This window comes from Triticum dicoccoides, chromosome 2B (genome assembly GCF_002162155.2).
Source record: "Triticum dicoccoides isolate Atlit2015 ecotype Zavitan chromosome 2B, WEW_v2.0, whole genome shotgun sequence".
NCBI lineage: Eukaryota > Viridiplantae > Streptophyta > Magnoliopsida > Poales > Poaceae > Triticum > Triticum dicoccoides.
The window spans coordinates 263,693-283,485 of record NC_041383.1 but is presented as its reverse complement, the minus strand read 5'-3'; the positions used below and the strand labels follow the sequence as shown (position 1 = coordinate 283,485).

Below are 19,793 nucleotides of genomic sequence, written 5' to 3'. Positions count from 1 at the left end.
CCAGTCTATTGGTACTAATAGTGTCAACATAACTACACTTAATTGGGCTCAAAAGCAGGTGGCAGTTGGCAGATTTTGCGATAAGAAGATTTGGCGAGTTGGAATAAAGTTTCATTCGAGATTAGATCAATCCTAACCTAGCTCTTAATTGGGCTCAAAATGTGGTTCAGTTTTCTGACTTATACTTTCTTATCTGTACGGCCCTGACTTATATTTTTCTCAATTGTTCGGCCTGACTTATTTTTCTCATTTGAACGGCAGTACTGTGTGCCTAGCTGGGTGAAGTAAATTACAAGGCACGTACGCCATGTATTCGTGCGTGCATGTACGAGGCACATTGCGTACGCAATCGAGTCTGCCATATAATGCTTTGGATTTCCAATTTGACTTGTTCATGCACCAAAGATTCATGTTTCTCCACGAGCACCAGAATTCCCCTGCAAATGCAAACCGAACTAGATATGCGTTTTTTTACTTAAAAAAGAGTATAGATACGAAACTTCATGTGCTATATTATATATCACGATGCATTGTCCACACAAAAAATAAATAAATTGCACGACCCATGTTTTCATAAATCAGATTTTGTTTTTTTTGGCTACTTTTTTTCTTGTAGCACGGACCAAATGTTCATGATTACAGTCGCCGAATCGCTCTCAATGACAAAGTGGTCTTCAGAAAACTGAACCACAAAATTCCACATTTTGCGCACTTTCCTGAGCAGAGCTTCTTCGGCGTGCCCTTCGGCAATGCCATACACCAGACGTGCTCGCCACTCCGACCATTTATTTGCTGAGAAGAAGAATCTGACCGTTTATTTTGCCAATGGCGGATACCCACCGTTCCATGTTACATCTGCCAGGAAAAGCAGCAACAAAGGAATATAGCAAATTAAGGATGCGCGCTTACGCCTTCTAGGACATGACCGATAGGGTTTACACCAGGTACAGGGCTCTCAGATAGATCCTGGTTTGGTTTACAGCCAGTGAAAGGTAATCTTAAATTTAATGCTAAAGTAAATCCGGTGAACAAGGAGACAGTAAAGGTAATTCAAATAGCGACAGCTCCAGTCTTCAGAATCCTTTTTCTCATACAGTACAAGCGTAAGTTGCCGTTACATGAAGATCAGATGGTCGACGATGAGCCCGCCCGGTTTGGCGCCAACCGACTGCTCGCATCGATCTCATTTAGTTAACAGCACGAGAAGTGTCGATTTCTTCAGTTAACAACACGACAAGTGTCGATTTCTTCAGGTTCTTGACATGGAGGGAGATGTGTAAGAGTAATTGGCATTGTTCTGCAGATCAGGGTCAGAATATTATGTGCCACAAGGCGACAGGCTTCAGACTTCAGATATACCAGCAGCGTGGATAAGGAAGAACGGTTCACAAATCCCAGCATTATTATGACTGTGTGAATAAGGAGGAGCGGTTTATCTTCAGCGCAGCGGGTGTAGCACATCTGTCGCGCTCCAGTAAGCAGGCGCGCGCGGAATGGGAGCTGAAGGGCAACACTTTGAGAGCACCATTCCTTTGTTAATTGGGAAGAACAAGCTGACCATTAATCTGGAAGAGCAGCAGTAAGCGAAATGTGTAAATACTAATCTGAACAGTCTGAGATGTACTAATACTACTGAATACTCCCTCCGTTCCTAAATATTTGCCTTTTTAGAGATTTCAAATAGACTACCACATACGGATGTATATAGACATATTTTAGAGTGTAGATTCACTCATTTTGCTCTGTATGTAGTCACTTGTTGAAATCTCTAGAAAGACAAATATTTAGGAACGGAGGGAGTAAAAGTAAGCAGTACATGTGTATAGCAGTCCTTGCATACCTCCGTGAGCACGGCATCATAGATCCGGTTCCTTTCAGTGCCCTCAACATTTCAGCAGCATCTAAGCCTTGTCCAATTACTCACAGCTGTAATTTTTTACCAGCCATTCTGTTAGCTGATTACGTTACACAGTGCCCCTCTACTCAGAGCATAATCTCCTTCTAACCTTTGCAGTGCGAGTTGTCAGCTGCATCTTCCGGTATTTGGGGCTCCAGTCCTGCAGAGAGTAGTTGATTCTTAGTTAGTTAGTTAGTGCAAAAAGCATCGCCTATCTGAATATTAACTGCCGAGGCCTGACCGTGCTATTTTTCTTGCACAATGCGGCAGCCACAGCACGGGCCACCTTCGAAATGTTTCTTGCAACAACTACTTGATCTGTGCCTTGGGGGATGCATGCTATTGGGAACAACTGCAGAAATTTATGCTTAGAATGGAATCTGATTGGTGTACTGCATCCAATGAAAAATAGAATGAGAGCAGGCTTCAAATTCCCCAGACTGCATCCAATTTTCACTTCAAATGCAGAAATGATTCACCAATATAACAGATTGATAATATCTGCAAAGCATAACAGATTGATTACTTTTACTAAAAAACTATATTTCATTACTTATGAACAGAGAACAATGAAATGCCAGACACAGACCAGGCTTAGTTTGCAAAAGTGTTTTACTAGAACAACATAACGGGAATAAGGTCCTGATAAACTGGGCAGGGACTTGCGCTGAATGATTGCCCTGCCGAAGCACAGGTTGGTAGCCTATTTTTGATGCCATGAAATGAAATGTATTTTACCAGTTGTACTGCTTTTTTTTTTACAGTGAGCTGTACGAAACGTTGAAAACACACAATGGTGATGGTGAGCAATTTAGTGAAGGATTTCGAGACATAACTCCTGCCCTCTAATAATAGCTAGTTAGAGCTGAAAAAGATAAGCATGTACCATTGCACTGTACATTCTAATAAACACAGTACTACAAATTTTAGTCTCGGACAGTTCAAAACTGCAAACCCAAAGAGTAGACAGAGACAACGATTGTGTGATGCCATAGTATTACAAATTCTGATCAACTCATAAACTTACTGTGCAGCTCTGCCAGTCTGTGGTCACATGTAGTAGCCCTTGGAAAGAAGAGATCTTCTGAAATCTTAAAAGACACTATCCTGGTATATCAGCAGATTGTAGACTGGATACCTTGTATCAGTAGAATGTAGACTTAATACAAAAATACAAACCTTATCGGTGGCAAAACACATGAGAACTTTCCAGATACACCATCAAGCTTTGGAGAAATATAAACACAAGTGGTACTGATAGCACAGTAGCAGAAAGCCATCGAAGCACAAGAACACCTGAACAGCAAGCCATCAGAAATTAGACTGCATCAACACCTGGTATTGACAATACCGTAGAGTGGATGAAAATATTTTATAACCTTGATATGAATTTCTTCAGTTCTTGACTCATATTCTCATTTATTCCATAATTCTGATTGGGAAACCCAAATTACACAAGTAGACCTACCACATCTTGATGAAATGACAATAACCCAAATTTAAATGCAAATATGAAGAAGCCTACAAGATTGAACGAACACCTGCACAGAGAACCAAACAAGTGATGATCACAAGTTACGTTGGTAATTACATCTAGGAAGAAAAGAAAAGAGACTTGCAGAAGGTATTAGCTGCTAGTGACGTTGGTTTTCTAGCCTTGTGGAAAGACAAGGGGCGTTGACAAATAAATCTGAAATACTTTCACTATTGTTGAGAAGAGAATAAATCTGATACGGCGGGAGTATAAGTGGATTTCATTTTAACTTTTTGTGGCGAATATAACTGGAAATGGATATAAATAATATGGTACAGCAGGAGCCAAGTTCCAAACTCTCATGTCATGCATGTGGCAAGTGTGTATGTATGGAAAGAGCAGAGCACTATAGGGCTCGAAGGGAACTCGAAGAATGTACAAGGGAACTCGAAGGCATTGTCCTGCTCATTGGATGGGAATAAATGCAGCGTTATTAAGAAGGGTCGCAAGAAAAGGGCAACATGGAAGAACACGAGAAAGTATGCTTTTGTTACCTTGGATCATCCTCTTGTGATTTTGGGGATGGTTCCCAACATCCACCTGCACTGCCGTTTTAGCACCTCGCTGCAGTCACAGACATCTAGCTTTTCCAGTGACTTGTGGAGGCCATCGCTGGGCAATGACGAGACGGCAGAGCAGGGATTTGCTGAAGATGGTGGAAATGCCTAAACTCAAGTTTCTGGAGGGAGGAGAGGAGCGGAAGGGCGTCCTCTTGCTGCTTGCTGAAGCGCTCCATCCCTTCAGGCCCGTACCCATGAAGTTTCAGCTTGGTGAGAGAGGAAGAAAGGAAGCTGCAGATGGGTGCAGCAAGGAGTCCTGCTGCATCGTCTGTGCAAAGCTTCCGCAGCGTGGACGAAACAACCTGTGTTGGCTGCTCTTCTCCTCCTTCAACACCCTCGGAAGCCCGTCTGGGATTTGGATCCCAATTAGCAAAGAATCTATGGCTGCCCCTGACTTCCAATTCCTTGAGCTGGCCGGCGGCGGTAAGGAGAGACTGCAGTCCCTGACATTTCAGGTCCTTTCCACAAAATTCCAATACTAATCTGGTAAGAGAAGAAAGGTTTGAGAGAGGCTCTAGTGTCCCCATCCCTTCTAATTTCGTAAGCTCCAGGAATTGCAGGGAGGAAGGGAAAATGTGAGTGGAAAACGAGAAGGCGGATAGAAACTTTGGGCAATACTTTATGCTTAATCTCTGGAGGGGTCGCAAGGCTTGGAGCCATCCTCCACCAGGACCAGCTCTGGGCAGGAAAGGAACTTCAATTTCTACAGAGATGAGCTGGGAAGAGCAGCACTCCATCACCCCCATCTCTGATGCTGTTTGTCGCAGATCTACCCGTACTACCAGCTGTTTTAGGTTTTTACAATCCCGTATCTCCAATTTGGAGAGCTTTGGGAGGTGTGGGAAGAGCTCTGTCAATTCATTCCAACTATTACCATTCAAGTGGCACATCTCCATGTGCTCAACAGGGAGCTGCCATTCCACATCACCCTGACCTCCTCCTAGTGGACCAGCCAGACCAGCTGAATGCCTTACAATCAGTGTCTTCGGCGAGGTTAGCATCAGAAGGTGCTTCAACTCCAAAGGTGGACATCTCTCAAGTGTCAGCTTCTCAAGACCTGTTTCTTTATCGAGAACTAACACTTGGTCTAAGCTTTGCATATCACCCCATCGAATGATTTCCAGTTGTGCTCCATGTGATGATTTTGAGTATGCAAACCTCTTTAGTAGCTTGACACATTCAATCGTGACGCGACGCAAACTCTCAATCCAGGAGGTGGGAATCACGGACGAGAATTCTGGGCAGTCTTGTATCTCAAGCTCACAAAGATCCCCCATGTTCCGTAAAGAAGGGAAAACCTTCCAAGAAACACCATCAAGACGAAGAGATTGTAGAGCTTCAACAGCAAGCTCATCACCCAGCCATGTTGGACAAGTGGGGCCTCTGTGCCCTCTAATGCACAACACTTCAAGATTTTCATGTGGTCGAAGGCACTCAAGAACCATTGCTTCCACACCAGGCTCATCGCTAGATCGCTTACTATCCCAATCCAATGTTAACCTCCTGAAGTATTTTTTCCCAATCAGTTTTGCTTGAGCTGCTTCTTTTTTTGTATGTATTTTCTCAAGGTTGTAGATTCCAAGCTCCCATAGCTTGGTCAATGGCTCTAGTTGCTTTGGTTCAAATCCTTCACTTTTTTTATTGACCCGAAATACCTTCAACTTTTCCAAGAGCTGAAGTTTTCCCACATTACAAATATCATAATGAAGCTTATCATCTCTTGGGGTATAATAATGGCACAATTTTGCAAGATTGCTCGTGTCTTCAGGAAAATGACCACTGCTAGACCATGACTTAAGTTCTAGAACCCTTAAATGATAAAATTTAGAGATGTTAATTGGTAAACACCCTATACATAGGAATCGTAGGTGCACAAGTCCTGAAAAATGATGTACCATGGACTCCACAGGATACTTCAGGAGGGGCAAATAAAGAACACGAAGAGCATTTGCTTCCCCGAGAAAATCACCAAATATCTTAGTAGAACCTTCATCCATTGCTCCAAATAACATCAGTGTTTGCAAATGTTCAACCTTCAATCTTGTCTTCTGTTTTTCCAATTCCCTCTTTAATTTTTTACCATTATATTCACCCAAGTTCTCTATGCTTATAGACAAGTGTCGGGTGGATGGCTTAATTTCTACCGATCCAACATCGGGGAGACGAAAACGAAGACAGTCATGTGATGCAACCTTCAATGCCAACTCATGCAGTAGGTCATGCATAACATACCGCAGACCACCATCAGTTTTATATTCTCTGAAAAATCCATGGATGACTAAATCATTCAAAATGCTCAGACCTATGCCTTCAAAGGTTGGGTTTTGATCAGAAGGTGTCAAAATATCTAGTCCGATCCATAGGCTGATGAGCTCACGGCTTCTGAAACGGTAATCTTCAGGAAATAATGCAGAATAGGAAAAACACCGTTGCAAATGGAAAGGGAGAAAGCCATAGCTAAGCTCCAAGGCAAGCATAATGCCATTGTTTCGCCCATTGTTTGCTGTTTAGCACTCTTTTCCAATGAGCCAAACTAGGGTCTGTCCTCGGTAATCTACCAACAAATTTCTTTTTGCCGAGTTGTGACTAGAATCACGGAACCCTTCTCTTGTGACTTGCCGAGTATCAACAATAGTTTTTTCCAGTCATCCACATCAGTAAACTGCCATATATCATCCAATACAAGTAAGAATCTTTTGTGTTTCAATCTGTGTTCAATCAGCTCTTGTGTTGTACTACACCCATTCTCACCTTCAACCGTAAGGGTATCTTCTTTAATCTGTTCTAGCACCTTACCCAGGTTGAAATTGAACGACACACATATCCAAATCCTGACTGAGAAATGATTCTGCACTTGTTGGTTGTTATATATGTGTTGTATCATAGTTGTCTTCCCCATCCCCCCCGGACCAATTACCGGAAGCACAGTTAGACCCTTGTCACAGTATTGACCCTCGGTGATATCATGTATGATATTATTCATGACATGGTCCCTCCCATACAGTTTGGGCTCTGCACTCTGAGGTGTGGTGGTGGCACGACGCTGAGCAATGTCTAGAACAGTTCTGTGGCCAAAGTCTGCAGAATATCCTTAACATCATCACGCATAAGCTTTAGTTGTTCTACAGTGTCCTTCATCCTTTGGGAGAAATCAGCCTTGTTAAACTCAGGCATCGGTGTTTCTTGCGCATTGCCATGATCTTCATCACCACGAACATGTGGATGTGGGGAACATGAGGAAAGGAGCAGTTTACCTAGGCTGGACATGCATCTGCTGGCCTCCTGGTTGGCTTGTGATGCTGAGAACGAATTGCCATGTGACCTCTGGTGGAGCTCAGCATGCTGCCATGGGAAACAGTTGACCAGTTTGCCAAAAGCTTTGATGGTGTGGCGAGCATCACACGCGAGGTCACGGAGGACATCGTTGCTGTGCTGGTCGGCGGCGGCGTACGTGCCGTGGAGCTCGTCGTGGATGCGGAAGTAGTCCAGCTCGTCCAGCAAGTCCTCGGCATTGTGCGCCGAGTCCCACAGCTTCTGCAACATCTTCTCCGTGGCCAGCCCGGGGAGCTCCTTGGTGGCAGCTATTTCGAGCGTGGCCTGCACCTTCTCCAGTTCAGTTTTGAGGGCCTGAATGTTGAGGCCAAATGTCCTGGTGGCCGCCCAAGCCTCCAGCACGCCATCCGCGACGGGGGCTAGCGCCTTGCTCACCACCCATTGTGCGGCGCCTAGGGCGGTCTCGGCCATCCTGTGGCCGGATGCAGGGATGGACAAGGGCGCCTGCATCAAGGAATCAAAAGGAAATCGATGGTAAACAGGCTGTTGGTAGCTGCAAATTAAAGGAGAGGAGCGTGCACTAGTACATACCTTGATGCGCGCGCACCAGCTGGCACCTGTCCGCCGGTGATGGATGCCGCTGCCGCCTGCCTGATCCTAGCTAGCTGCAAAAGGGGGGTTGGGTTGGGCTGAGTCGTCGAGAGAGTCCTGAAGTTAAGTTGGTTTGAGAAGTCACCAAATTGCTTCCACAGAAGAGAAGCATTGGTTGATTGTGATGGTGGCGTGTTGGTACAGTAGAGTAGCATGGAATGGGCAGTCTGGCCCAGACCTTTTCTTGTGCTGGGCTGAAAGCAAAGCTGGAGGTGCCGGCATCGCACATGAACTCTCTCTCTGCTCCGTCCTAACATATTCGCTAATCCTTGACTAGTCAGGATGATATAAGTTGGATGGCATCCGTCCGTAGCTGCTGCCGGAGCACCGAAGCAAGCGAGCTGCGATCGTGACATGACAGGGCGGGCTCTCGAGCATAAGCACAAGCACATGGCGGGCATGCGGGCGGTAAGGGATGGAAGCTGACCTGACCTCACCTGACCCGGTGGCGCTTGCTTCCAGCTCCAGCACCAGCGACGGAGGAGAGGCCATGCCGATGCCGGCCGTGGAGCACAGCAGCCCCAAGGCGATGTGCCTTCACCCTTGCCCGCCATCCGGTGCCTCCGTGCTGCCATCGCCGCCGTCGCCGGGAGCAGAGAAGAGAGCAGAGCTGGAAGGAATGTTGGGTTGGGCCACTCCAGTGCCATGACTATTTGCGGGTACACACACACACACACACAAAATGTCTTGCATTGCTACAAACTATAATCTCTACCAAATATAAGTAGCTTCGTTCAAAAAAAAAAAAAAACCCCAAGTAAGTACTCCCTCCGTTTGAAACTATAAGATGTTCTAAACTTTTTCTGATTCGGATATATATAACTGCATTTTAGTGTGTTTGTACGTTTCACTATGTTCCACAATATTTACTTAGGAAATGCACAAAAATGTTCACGTGCCGATTTGAGATCCAAGATTGAGAGGACAATTGTTGTTCTTTACTATATGTTCCCTTTTCTGAATAGGTTATTCCGAATAATATTCCAAAACTTCATCCAACTTCCCCCATATAGAGATTTCGTAATTTCGCCTTAGATAAACGATGGAGGGAGTAATCAATACTGTCAACTACCCCATGTTTGTTCCTCAAAAAAAATACCCCCATGTTTGTCACACCTGAAAAAGCTACCCTGAGTACGAAAATGCCTTTCTAATCTTGAGCTCAAATGTTCCTCTCTATGAACAGCAAAATAAACAATAAACAAGTTAAAAAATTCTGACATTTTTTTATAACAAACATTGCTTAGTTTACTTCCTGTGTGCAATTTTTTGCGATGAAAACACATTTACGTTGGTTCTGGGAAAAAATAACAAAATCAACACTTCAAAATGTTGTGAAAATAGTCTTTTTGGAGCATTGTTTTTGTTTCTTTTTTATCCCAGAGCATTAGGAATGTTTTTTTCTTCATGGAAATTTAAGTGTATGTAGAACATTCAACAATATTCGTTGCCAGAAAATTCAGATTTTTTTTTATTTTACTCATGCAGGAGCATTTGAGCTCGGGAGCAGAAACTTAGGTCCCTCCCAATAAGGCAGGCATTCAGCAAACCATCGCCGCCAGCACTCGTCTCCACCCCCTCGCCTCCGATGGACGAGGTGGTTGGGCATAGCCTGTGCCACGAATGGCGGCGGGCAGAGCGCCCTCTCGCACTCGCGCGGCTCCTCCCTGAGAGATTCATGGCAGCTGGTGTAGCCTCCCCCGGCGGCAAAAGGGGGGTGGGGTTGTGTCGGGCTGAGTCATTGAGAGAGTCCTGAAGTTAAGTTGGTTTGAGGACTCTGGCCAATTTTATTTTATTTTTGTGAAAAGATGAGTGATCATGCAGAGTGTGTGCAGCATTGGTGATTGTGATGGTGGCCCAGACCTTTTTCTTGTGCTGGGCTCAGAGCAAAGCTAGAGGTGCCGGCATCGCACATGATAAGTTGGATGATAAGTTGGCAGGGCTAGTCATGAGGATGGATGATAAGTTGGATGGCATCTTGTCCTGGCCAAGCAGCGGGAGCCACTGAGCTGAAGCAAGCGAGCGTGGACATGACCTGACCCGGCGGGCTCGCCGGCATACGCATAAACACAAGCAAATGGCGGGCATGCCGGTGGGAGGGGATGGATGGAAGCTCACCTCACCTGACTGTTGGAAATATGCCCTAGAGGCAATAATAAAAGGATTATTATTATATTTCCTTGTTCATGATAATTGTCTTTTATTCATGCTATAATTGTATTATCCGGAAATCGTAATACACGTGTGAATACATAGACCACAATATGTCCCTAGTGAGCCTCTAGTTGACTAGCTCGTTGATCAACAGATAGTCATGGTTTCCTGACTATGGACATTGAATGTCATTGATAACGGGATCACATCATTAGGAGAATGATGTGATGGACAAGACCCAATCCTAAGCATAACACAAGATCGTGTAGTTCGTTTTGCTAGAGCTTTTCCAATGTCAAGTATCTTTTTATTTGACCATGAGATCGTGTAACTCCCGTACACCGTAGGAGTGCTTTAGGTGTACCAAACGTCACAACGTAACTGAGTGACTATAAAGGTGCACTACAGGTATCTCCGAAAGTGTCTGTTGGGTTGACATGGATCGAGACTGGGATTTGTCACTCCATATGACGGAGAGGTATCACTGGGCCCACTCGGTAGTGCATCATCATAATGAGCTTAAAGTGACCAAGTGTCTGGTCACGGGATCATGCATTACGGTACGAGTAAAGTGACTTGCCGGTAACGAGATTGAACGAGGTATTGGGATACCGACGATCGAATCTCGGGCAAGTAACATACCGATTGACAAAGGGAATTGTATACGGGGTTGCTTAAATCCTCGACATCGTGGTTCATCCGATGAGATCATCGAGGAGCATGTGGGAGCCAACATGGGTATCCAGATCCCGCTGTTGGTTATTGACCGGAGAGCCGTCTCGGTCATGTCTGCATGTCTCCCGAACCCGTAGGGTCTACACACTTACGGTTCGGTGACGCTAGGGTTGTATGAATATGAGTATGCAGCAAACCGAAAGTTGTTCGGAGTCCCGGATGAGATCTCGGACGTCATGAGGAGTTCCGGAATGGTCCGGAGGAAAAGAATTATATATAGGAAGTGCTATTTCGGCCATCGGAAGAGTTTCCGGGGTCACCGGTATTGTACCAGGACCACCGGAAGGGTCCCGGGGGTCCACCGGGTGGGGCCACCTATCCCGGAGGGCCCCGTGGGCTGAAGTGGGGAGGGAACCAGCTCCTAGTGGGCTGGTGCGCCTCCCCCTAGGCCCCCCCTGCGCCTAGGGTTGGAAACCCTAGGGTGGGGGGCGCACCACTTGCCTTGGGGGCACTCCACCCCCCTTGGCCGCCGCCCCCTTGGGAGATCTCATCTCCAGGGCCGGCGCCCCCCCAGGGGGCCTATATAAAGGGGGGGGGGGCAGGGAGGGCAGCCACACCCTGAAGCCTTGGCGCCTCCCTCTCCCCTGCTACACCTCTCCCTCTCGCAGAAGCTCGGCGAAGCTCTGCCGGAACCCTGCTGCATCCACCACCACGTCGTCGTGCTGCTGGATCTTCATCAACCTCTCCCTCCTCCTTGCTGGATCAAGGTGCGGGAGACGTCATCCGCTCTGTACGTGTGTTGAACGCGGAGGTGCTGTCCGTTCGGCACTTGGTCATCAGTGATTTGGATCACGATGAGTACGACTCCCTCAACCCCGTTCACTTGAACGCTTCCGCTCGCGATCTACAAAGGTATGTAGATGCACTCCTATCACTCGTTGCTAGATGAACTCATAGATGGATCTTGGTGAAACCGTAAGAAAATTTTTATTTTCTGCAACGTTCCCCAACAGTGGCATCATGAGCTAGGTCTATACATAGTTCTCTATTGCACGAGTAGAACACAAATCTGTTGTGGGCGTAGATGTTGTCAACTTTCTTGCCGCTACTTGTCTTATTTTGCTTCAGCGGTATTGTGGGATGAAGCGGCCCGGACCGACCTTACATGTACGCTTACGTGAGAGAGGTTCCACCGACTGACATGCACTAGTTGCATAAGGTGGCTAGCGGGTGTCTGTCTCTCCCACTTTAGTTGGAGCGGATTCGATGAAAAGGGTCCTTATGAAGGGTAAATAGAAGTTGACAAATCACGTTGTGGCTTTCACGTAGGTAAGAAAATGTTCTTGCTAGAACCCTATTGCAGCCACGTAAAACTTGCAACAACAATTAGAGGACGTCTAACTTGTTTTTGCAGCAAGTGTTTTGTGATGTGATATGACCAAAGTTGTGATGAATGATGAATGATATATATGTGATGTATGAGATCATGTTCTTGTAATAGGAATCACGACTTGCATGTCGATGAGTATGACAACCGGCAGGAGCCATAGGAGTTGTCTTTATTTTTTGTATGACCTGCGTGTCATTGTGAAACGCCATGTAAATTACTTTACTTTATTGCTAAACGTGTTAGCCATAGTAGTAGAAGTAATAGTTGGTGAGCAACTTCATGGAGACACGATGATGGAAATCATGGTGTCATGCCGGTGACAAGATGATCATGGAGCGCCGAAGATGGAGATCAAAGGAGCTATATGATATTGGCCATATCATGTCACTACTATATAATTGCATGTGATGTTTATTATGTTTATGCATCTTGTTTACTTAGAACGATGACAGTAAATAAGATGATCCCTTATAATAATTTCAAGAAAGTGTTCTCCCTAACTGTGCGCCGTTGCTAAAGTTCGTCGTTTCGAAGCACCACGTGATGATCGGGTGTGATAGATTCTTACGTTCACATACAACGGGTGTAAGACAGTTTTACACATGCAAAACACTTAGGTTAAGTTGACGAGCCTAGCATGTACAGACATGGCCTCGGAACACAAGAGACCGAAAGGTCGAACATGAGTCGTATGGAAGATACGATCAACATGGAGATGTTCACCGACGATGACTAGTCCGTCTCACGTGATGATAGGACACGGTCTAGTCGACTCGGATCATGTAACACTTAGATGACTAGAGGGATGTCAAATCTGAGTGGGAGTTCATTAAATAATTTGATTAGATGAACTTTATTATCATGAACATTAGTCTAAAATCTTTGCAAAATGTCTTGTAGATCAAATGGCCAACGCTCATGTCACCATGAACTTCAACGCGTTCCTAGAGAAAACCAAGCTGAAAGATGATGGCAGCAACTATTCGGACTGGGTCCGGAACCTGAGGATCATCCTGTAGCTGCCAAGAAACAATATGTCCTAGAAGCACCGCTAGGTGAAGCACCCATCCCAGAGAACCAAGACGTTATGAACGCTTGGCAGTCTCGTGCTGATGATTACTCCCTCGTTCAGTGCGGCATGCTTTACAGCTTAGAACCGGGGATCCAAAAGCGTTTTGAGCAACACGGAGCATATGAGATGTTCGAGGAGCTGAAACTAGTTTTCCAAGCTCATGCCCGAGTCGAGAGATATGAAGTCTCCGACAAATTCTACAGTTGTAAGATGGAGGAAAATAGTTCTGTCAGTGAGCACATACTCAAAATGTCTGGGTTGCACAACCGCCTGTCCCAGCTGGACATTAACCTCCTGGACGAGGCGGTCATTGACAGAATCCTTCAGTCGCTCACACCGAGCTACAAGAGCTTTGTGATGAACTACAATATGCAGGGGATGGTGAAAACTATTCCTGAAGTATTTTCAATGCTGAAGTCAGCAGAGGTAGAAATCAAGAAGGAGCATCAAGTGTCTGTTGGGTTGACATGGATCGAGACTGGGATTTGTCACTCCGTATGACGGAGAGGTATCACTGGGCCCACTCGGTAGTGCATCATCATAATGAGCTCAAAGTGACCAAGTGTCTGGTCACTGGATCATCCATTACAGTACGAGTAAAGTGACTTGCCGGTAACGAGATTGAACGAGGTATTGGGATACCGACGATCGAATCTCGGGCAAGTAACGTACCGATTGACAAAGGGAATTGTATACGGGGTTGCTTAAATCCTCGACATCGTGGTTCATCCGATGATATCATCAAGGAGCATGTGGGAGCCAACATGGGTATCTAGATCCCGCTGTTGGTTATTGACCGGAGAGCCGTCTCGGTCATGTCTGCATGTCTCCCGAACCCATAGGGTCTACACACTTAAGGTTCGGTGACGCTAGGGTTGTATGAATATGAGTATGCAGCAAACCGAAAGTTGTTCGGAGTCCCGGATGAGATCCCGAACGTCACGAGGAGTTCCGGAATGGTCCGGAGGTAAAGAATTATATATAGGAAGTGCTATTTCGGCCATCGGGAGAGTTTTGGGGGTCACCGGTATTGTACCGGGACCACCGGAAGGGTCCGGGGATCCACCGGGTGGGGCCACCTATCCCGGAGGGCCCCGTGGGCTGAAGTGGGGAGGGAACCAGCCCCTAGTGGGCTGGTGCGCCTCCCCCTAGGGCCGCCCTGCGCCTAGGGTTGGAAACCCTAGGGTGGGGGGCGCACCACTTGCCTTGGGGGGCACTCCACCCCCCTTGGCCGCCGCCCCCCCCCTTGGGAGATCTCATCTCCAGGGCCGGTGCCCCCCAGGGGGCCTATATAAAGGGGGGAGGGAGGGCAGCCACACCCTGAAGCCTTGGCGCCTCCCTCTTCCCTGCTACACCTCTCCCTCTCGCAGACGCTCGGCGAAGCTCTACCGGAACCGTACTGCATCCACCACCACGCCTTTGTGCTGCTGGATCTTCATCAGCCTCTCCCTCCTCCTTGCTGGATCAAGGTGCGGGAGACATCATCCGCTCCGTACGTGTGTTGAACGCGGAGGTGTTGTCCGTTCGGCACTTGGTCATCGGTGATTTGGATCACGACGAGTACGACTCCCTCGACCCCGTTCACTTGAACGCTTCCGCTCGCGATCTACAAAGGTATGTAGATGCACTCCTATCACTCGTTGCTAGATGAACTCATAGATGGATCTTGGTGAAACCGTAAGAAAATTTTTATTTTCTGCAACGTTCCCCAACAGTGGCATCATGAGCTAGGTCTATGCGTAGTTCTCTATTGCACGAGTAGAACACAAATCTGTTGTGGGCGTAGATGTTGTCAACTTTCTTGCCGCTACTTGTCTTATTTTGCTTCAACGGTATTGTGGGATGAAGCGGCCCGGACCGACCTTACACGTACGCTTACGTGAGACAGGTTCCACCGGCTGACATGCACTAGTTGCATCAGGTGGCTAGCGGGTGTCTGTCTCTCCCACTTTAGTTGGAGCGGATTCGATGAAAAGGGTCCTTATGAAGGGTAAATAAAAGTTGACAAATCACGTTGTGGCTTTCACGTAGGTAAGAAAACGTTCTTGCTAGAACCCTATTGCAGCCACGTAAAACTTGCAACAACAATTAGAGGACGTCTAACTTGTTTTTTGCAGCAAGTGTTTTGTGATGTGGTATGGCCAAAGTTGTGATGAATGATGAATGATATATATGTGATGTATGAGATCATGTTCTTGTAATAGGAATCACAACTTGCATGTCGATGAGTATGACAACCGGCAGGAGCCATAGGAGTTGTCTTTATTTTTTGTATGACTCGCGTGTCATTGTGAAACGCCATGTAAATTACTTTACTTTATTGCTAAACGTGTTAGCCATAGTAGTAGAAGTAATAGTTGGCGAGCAACTTCATGGAGACACGATGATGGAGATCATGGTGTCATGCCGGTGACAAGATGATCATGGAGCCCCGAAGATGGTGATCAAAGGACCTATATGATATTGGCCATATCATGTCACTACTATATAATTGCATGTGATGTTTATTATGTTTATGCATCTTGTTTACTTAGAACGATGGTAGTAAATAAGATGATCCCTTATAATAATTTCAAGAAAGTGTTCTCCCTAACTGTGCGCCGTTGCTAAAGTTCGTCGTTTCGAAGCACCACGTGATGATCGGGTGTGATAGATTCTTATGTTCACATACAACGGGTGTAAGACAGTTTTACACATGCAAAACACTTAGGTTAACTTGACGAGCCTAGCATGTACAGACATGGCCTCGGAACACAAGAGACCGAAAGGTCGAACATGAGTCGTATGGAAGATACGATCAACATGGAGATGTTCACCGACGATGACTAGTCCGTCTCACGTGATGATCGGACACGGCCTAGTCGACTCAGATCATGTAACACTTAGATGACTAGAGGGATGTCAAATCTGAGTGGGAGTTCATTAAATAATTTGATTAGATGAACTTTATTATCATGAACATTAGTCTAAAATCTTTGCAAAATGTCTTGTAGATCAAATGGCCAACGCTCATGTCACCATGAACTTCAACGCGTTCCTAGAGAAAACCAAGCTGAAAGATGATGGCAGCAACTATTCGGACTGGGTCCGGAACCTGAGGATCATCCTCGTAGCTGCCAAGAAACAATATGTCCTAGAAGCACCGCTAGGTGAAGCACCCATCCCAGAGAACCAAGACGTTATGAACGCTTGGCAGTCTCGTGCTGATGATTACTCCCTCGTTCAGTGCGGCATGCTTTACAGCTTAGAACCGGGGCTCCAAAAGCGTTTTGAGCAACACGGAGCATATGAGATGTTCGAGGAGCTGAAACTAGTTTTCCAAGCTCATGCCCGAGTCGAGAGATATGAAGTCTCCGACAAATTCTACAGTTGTAAGATGGAGGAAAATAGTTCTGTCAGTGAGCACATACTCAAAATGTCTGGGTTGCACAACCGCCTGTCCCAGCTGGACATTAACCTCCCGGACGAGGCGGTCATTGACAGAATCCTTCAGTCGCTCCCACCGAGCTACAAGAGCTTTGTGATGAACTACAATATGCAGGGGATGGTGAAAACTATTCCTGAAGTATTTTCAATGCTGAAGTCAGCAGAGGTAGAAATCAAGAAGGAGCATCAAGTGTTGATGGTCATTAAAACCACTAAGTGCAAGAAAGGCAAGGGTAAGAAGAACTTCAAGAAGGACGGCATGGATGTTGCCGCGCCTGGTAAGCCAGTTGCCAGGAAGAAGTCAGGCAATGGACCCAAGCCTGAGACTGAGTGTTTTTATTGCAAAGGGAAGGGTCACTGGAAGCGGAACTGCCCCAAATACTTAGCCGACAAGAAGGCCGGCAACACTAAAGGTATATTTGATATACATGTAATTGGTGTGTACCTTACCAGTACTCGTAGTAACTCCTGGGTATTTGATACCGGTGCCGTTGCTCATATTTGTAACTCACAGCAGGAGCTGCGGAATAAGCGGAGACTGGCAAAGGACGAGGTGACGATGCGCGTCGGGAATGGTTCCAAGGTCGATGTGATCGCCGTCGGCACGCTACCTCTACATTTACCTACGGGATTAGTTTTAAACCTCAATAATTGTTATTTAGTGCCAAGTTTGAGCATGAACATTGTATCAGGATCTCGTTTAATAGGAGATGGCTACTCATTTATATCCGAGAATAATGGTTGTTCTATTTATATGAGAGATATGTTTTATGGTCATGCTCCGATGGTTAATGGTTTATTCTTAATGAATCTTGAACGTGATGTTACACATATTCATAGTGTGAATACCAAAACATGTAAAGTTGATAATGATAGTCCCACATACTTGTGGCACTGCCGCCTTGATCACATTGGTGTCAAGCGCATGAAGAAGCTCCATGCTGATGGACTTTTAGAGTCTCTCGATTATGAATCATTTGACACATGCGAACCGTGCCTCATGGGCAAAATGACCAAAACTCCATTCTCCGGAACAATGGAGCGAGCAACCAACTTATTGGAAATCATACATACCGATGTGTGCGGTCCAATGAGCGTTGAGGCTCGCGGAGGATATCGTTATGTTCTCACTCTCACAGACGACTTAAGTAGATATGGGTATGTCTACTTGATGAAACACAAGTCTGAGACCTTTGAAAAGTTCAAGGAATTTCAGAATGAGGTAGAGAATCAACGTGACTGAAAAATAAAGTTCTTACGATCAGATCGTGGAGGAGAATATTTAAGTCACGAATTTGGTACACACTTAAGGAAATGTGAAATCGTTTCACAACTCACGCCGCCTGGAACACCTCAGCGTAACCGTGTGTCCGAACGTCATAATCGCACTCTATTGGATATGGTGCGATCTATGATGTCTCTTACTAATTTACCGCTATCATTTTGGGGATGAGCTCTAGAGACAGCTACATTCACTTTAAATAGGGCACCATCTAAATCCTTGAGACGACACCGTATGAATTATGGTTTGGGAAGAAACCTAAGCTGTCGTTTCTATAAGTTTGGGGATGCGATGCTTATGTCAAGAAACTTCAACCTGAAAAGCTCGAACCCAAGTCGGAAAAATGCGTCTTCATAGGATACCCTAAGGAAACCATTGGGTATACCTTCTACCTTAGATCCAAAGGCAAGATCTTTGTTCCCAAGAATGGATCCTTTCTGGAAAAAGAGTTTCTCTCGAAAGGAGTAAGTGGGAGGAAAGTAGAACTCGATGAAGTACTACCTCTTGAATCGGAAAGTAGTGCGGCTCAGGAAAATGTTCCTATGGTGCCTACACCGACTGGAGAGGAAATTAATGATGATGATCAAGGTACTTCGGATCAAGTTGCTACTGAACTTCGTAGGTCCACAAGGACACGTTCCACACCAGAGTGGTATGGCAACCCTGTCCTGGAAATCATGTTGTTGGACAATGGTGAACCTTCGAACTATGAAGAAGCGAAGGCGGGCCCAGATTCCAACAAATGGCTTGAAGCCATGCAATCCGAGATAGGATCCATGTATGAAAACAAAGTATGGACTTTGACAGACTTGCCCGATGATCGGCGAGCGATAGAAAACAAATGGATCTTTAAGAAGAAGACGGACGCGGATGGTAATGTTACCATCTATAAAGCTCGACTTGTCGCTAAGGGTTATCGTCAAGTTCAAGGGGTTGACTACGATGAGACTTTCTCTCCCGTAGCGAAGCTGAAGTCCGTCCGAATCATGTTAGCAATTGCCGCATACTATGATTATGAGATATGGCAAATGGACGTCAAAACGGCATTCCTTAACGGCTATCTTAAGGAAGAACTGTATATGATGCAGCCGGAAGGTTTTGTCGACCCTAAGAATGCTAACAGGGTATGCAAGCTCCAGCGATCCATTTATGGGCTGGTGCAAGCATCTCGGAGTTGGAACATTCGCTTTGATGAGATGATCAAAGCGTTTGGGTTTATGCAGACTTATGGAGAAGCCTGCGTTTACAAGAAAGTGAGTGGGAGCTCTGTAGCATTTCTCATATTATATGTAGATGACATACTTTTGATGGGAAATGATATAGAACTTTTGGACAGCATTAAGGCCTACTTGAATAAGAGTTTTTCAATGAAGGACCTTGGAGAAGCTGCTTACATATTAGGCATCAAGATCTATAGGGATAGATCGAGACGCCTCATAGGTCTTTCACGAAGCACATACCTTGATAAGATATTGAAGAAGTTCAAAATGGATCAGTCCAAGAAAGCGTTCTTGCCTGTATTACAAGGTCTGAAATTGAGCTCGGCTCAATGTCCAACCACGGCAGAAGATATAGAAGAGATGAGTGTCATCCCCTATGCCTCAGCCATAGGATCTATTATGTATGCCATGCTATGTACCAGACCTGATGTAAACCTTGCCGTAAGTTTGGTAGGAAGGTACCAAAGTAATCCCGGCAAGGAACACTAGACAACGGTCAAGAATATCCTGAAGTACCTGAAAAGGACTAAGGACATGTTTCTCGTTTATGGAGGTGACGAAGAGCTCGTCGTAAAGGGTTACGTCGATGCTAGCTTCGACACAGATCTGGATGACTCTAAGTCACAAACCAGATACGTGTATATGTTGAATGGTGGAGC

The 19,793-nt window shown here is 45.8% G+C and overlaps 1 pseudogene; it reads right to left on the bottom strand.

Annotated features, from left to right (window-relative positions):
* Positions 1-5: 5 nt before the first annotated feature.
* Positions 6-8,469, bottom strand: LOC119366661 (annotated as a pseudogene).
* Between the last annotated feature and the right edge of the window lie 11,324 nt (positions 8,470-19,793).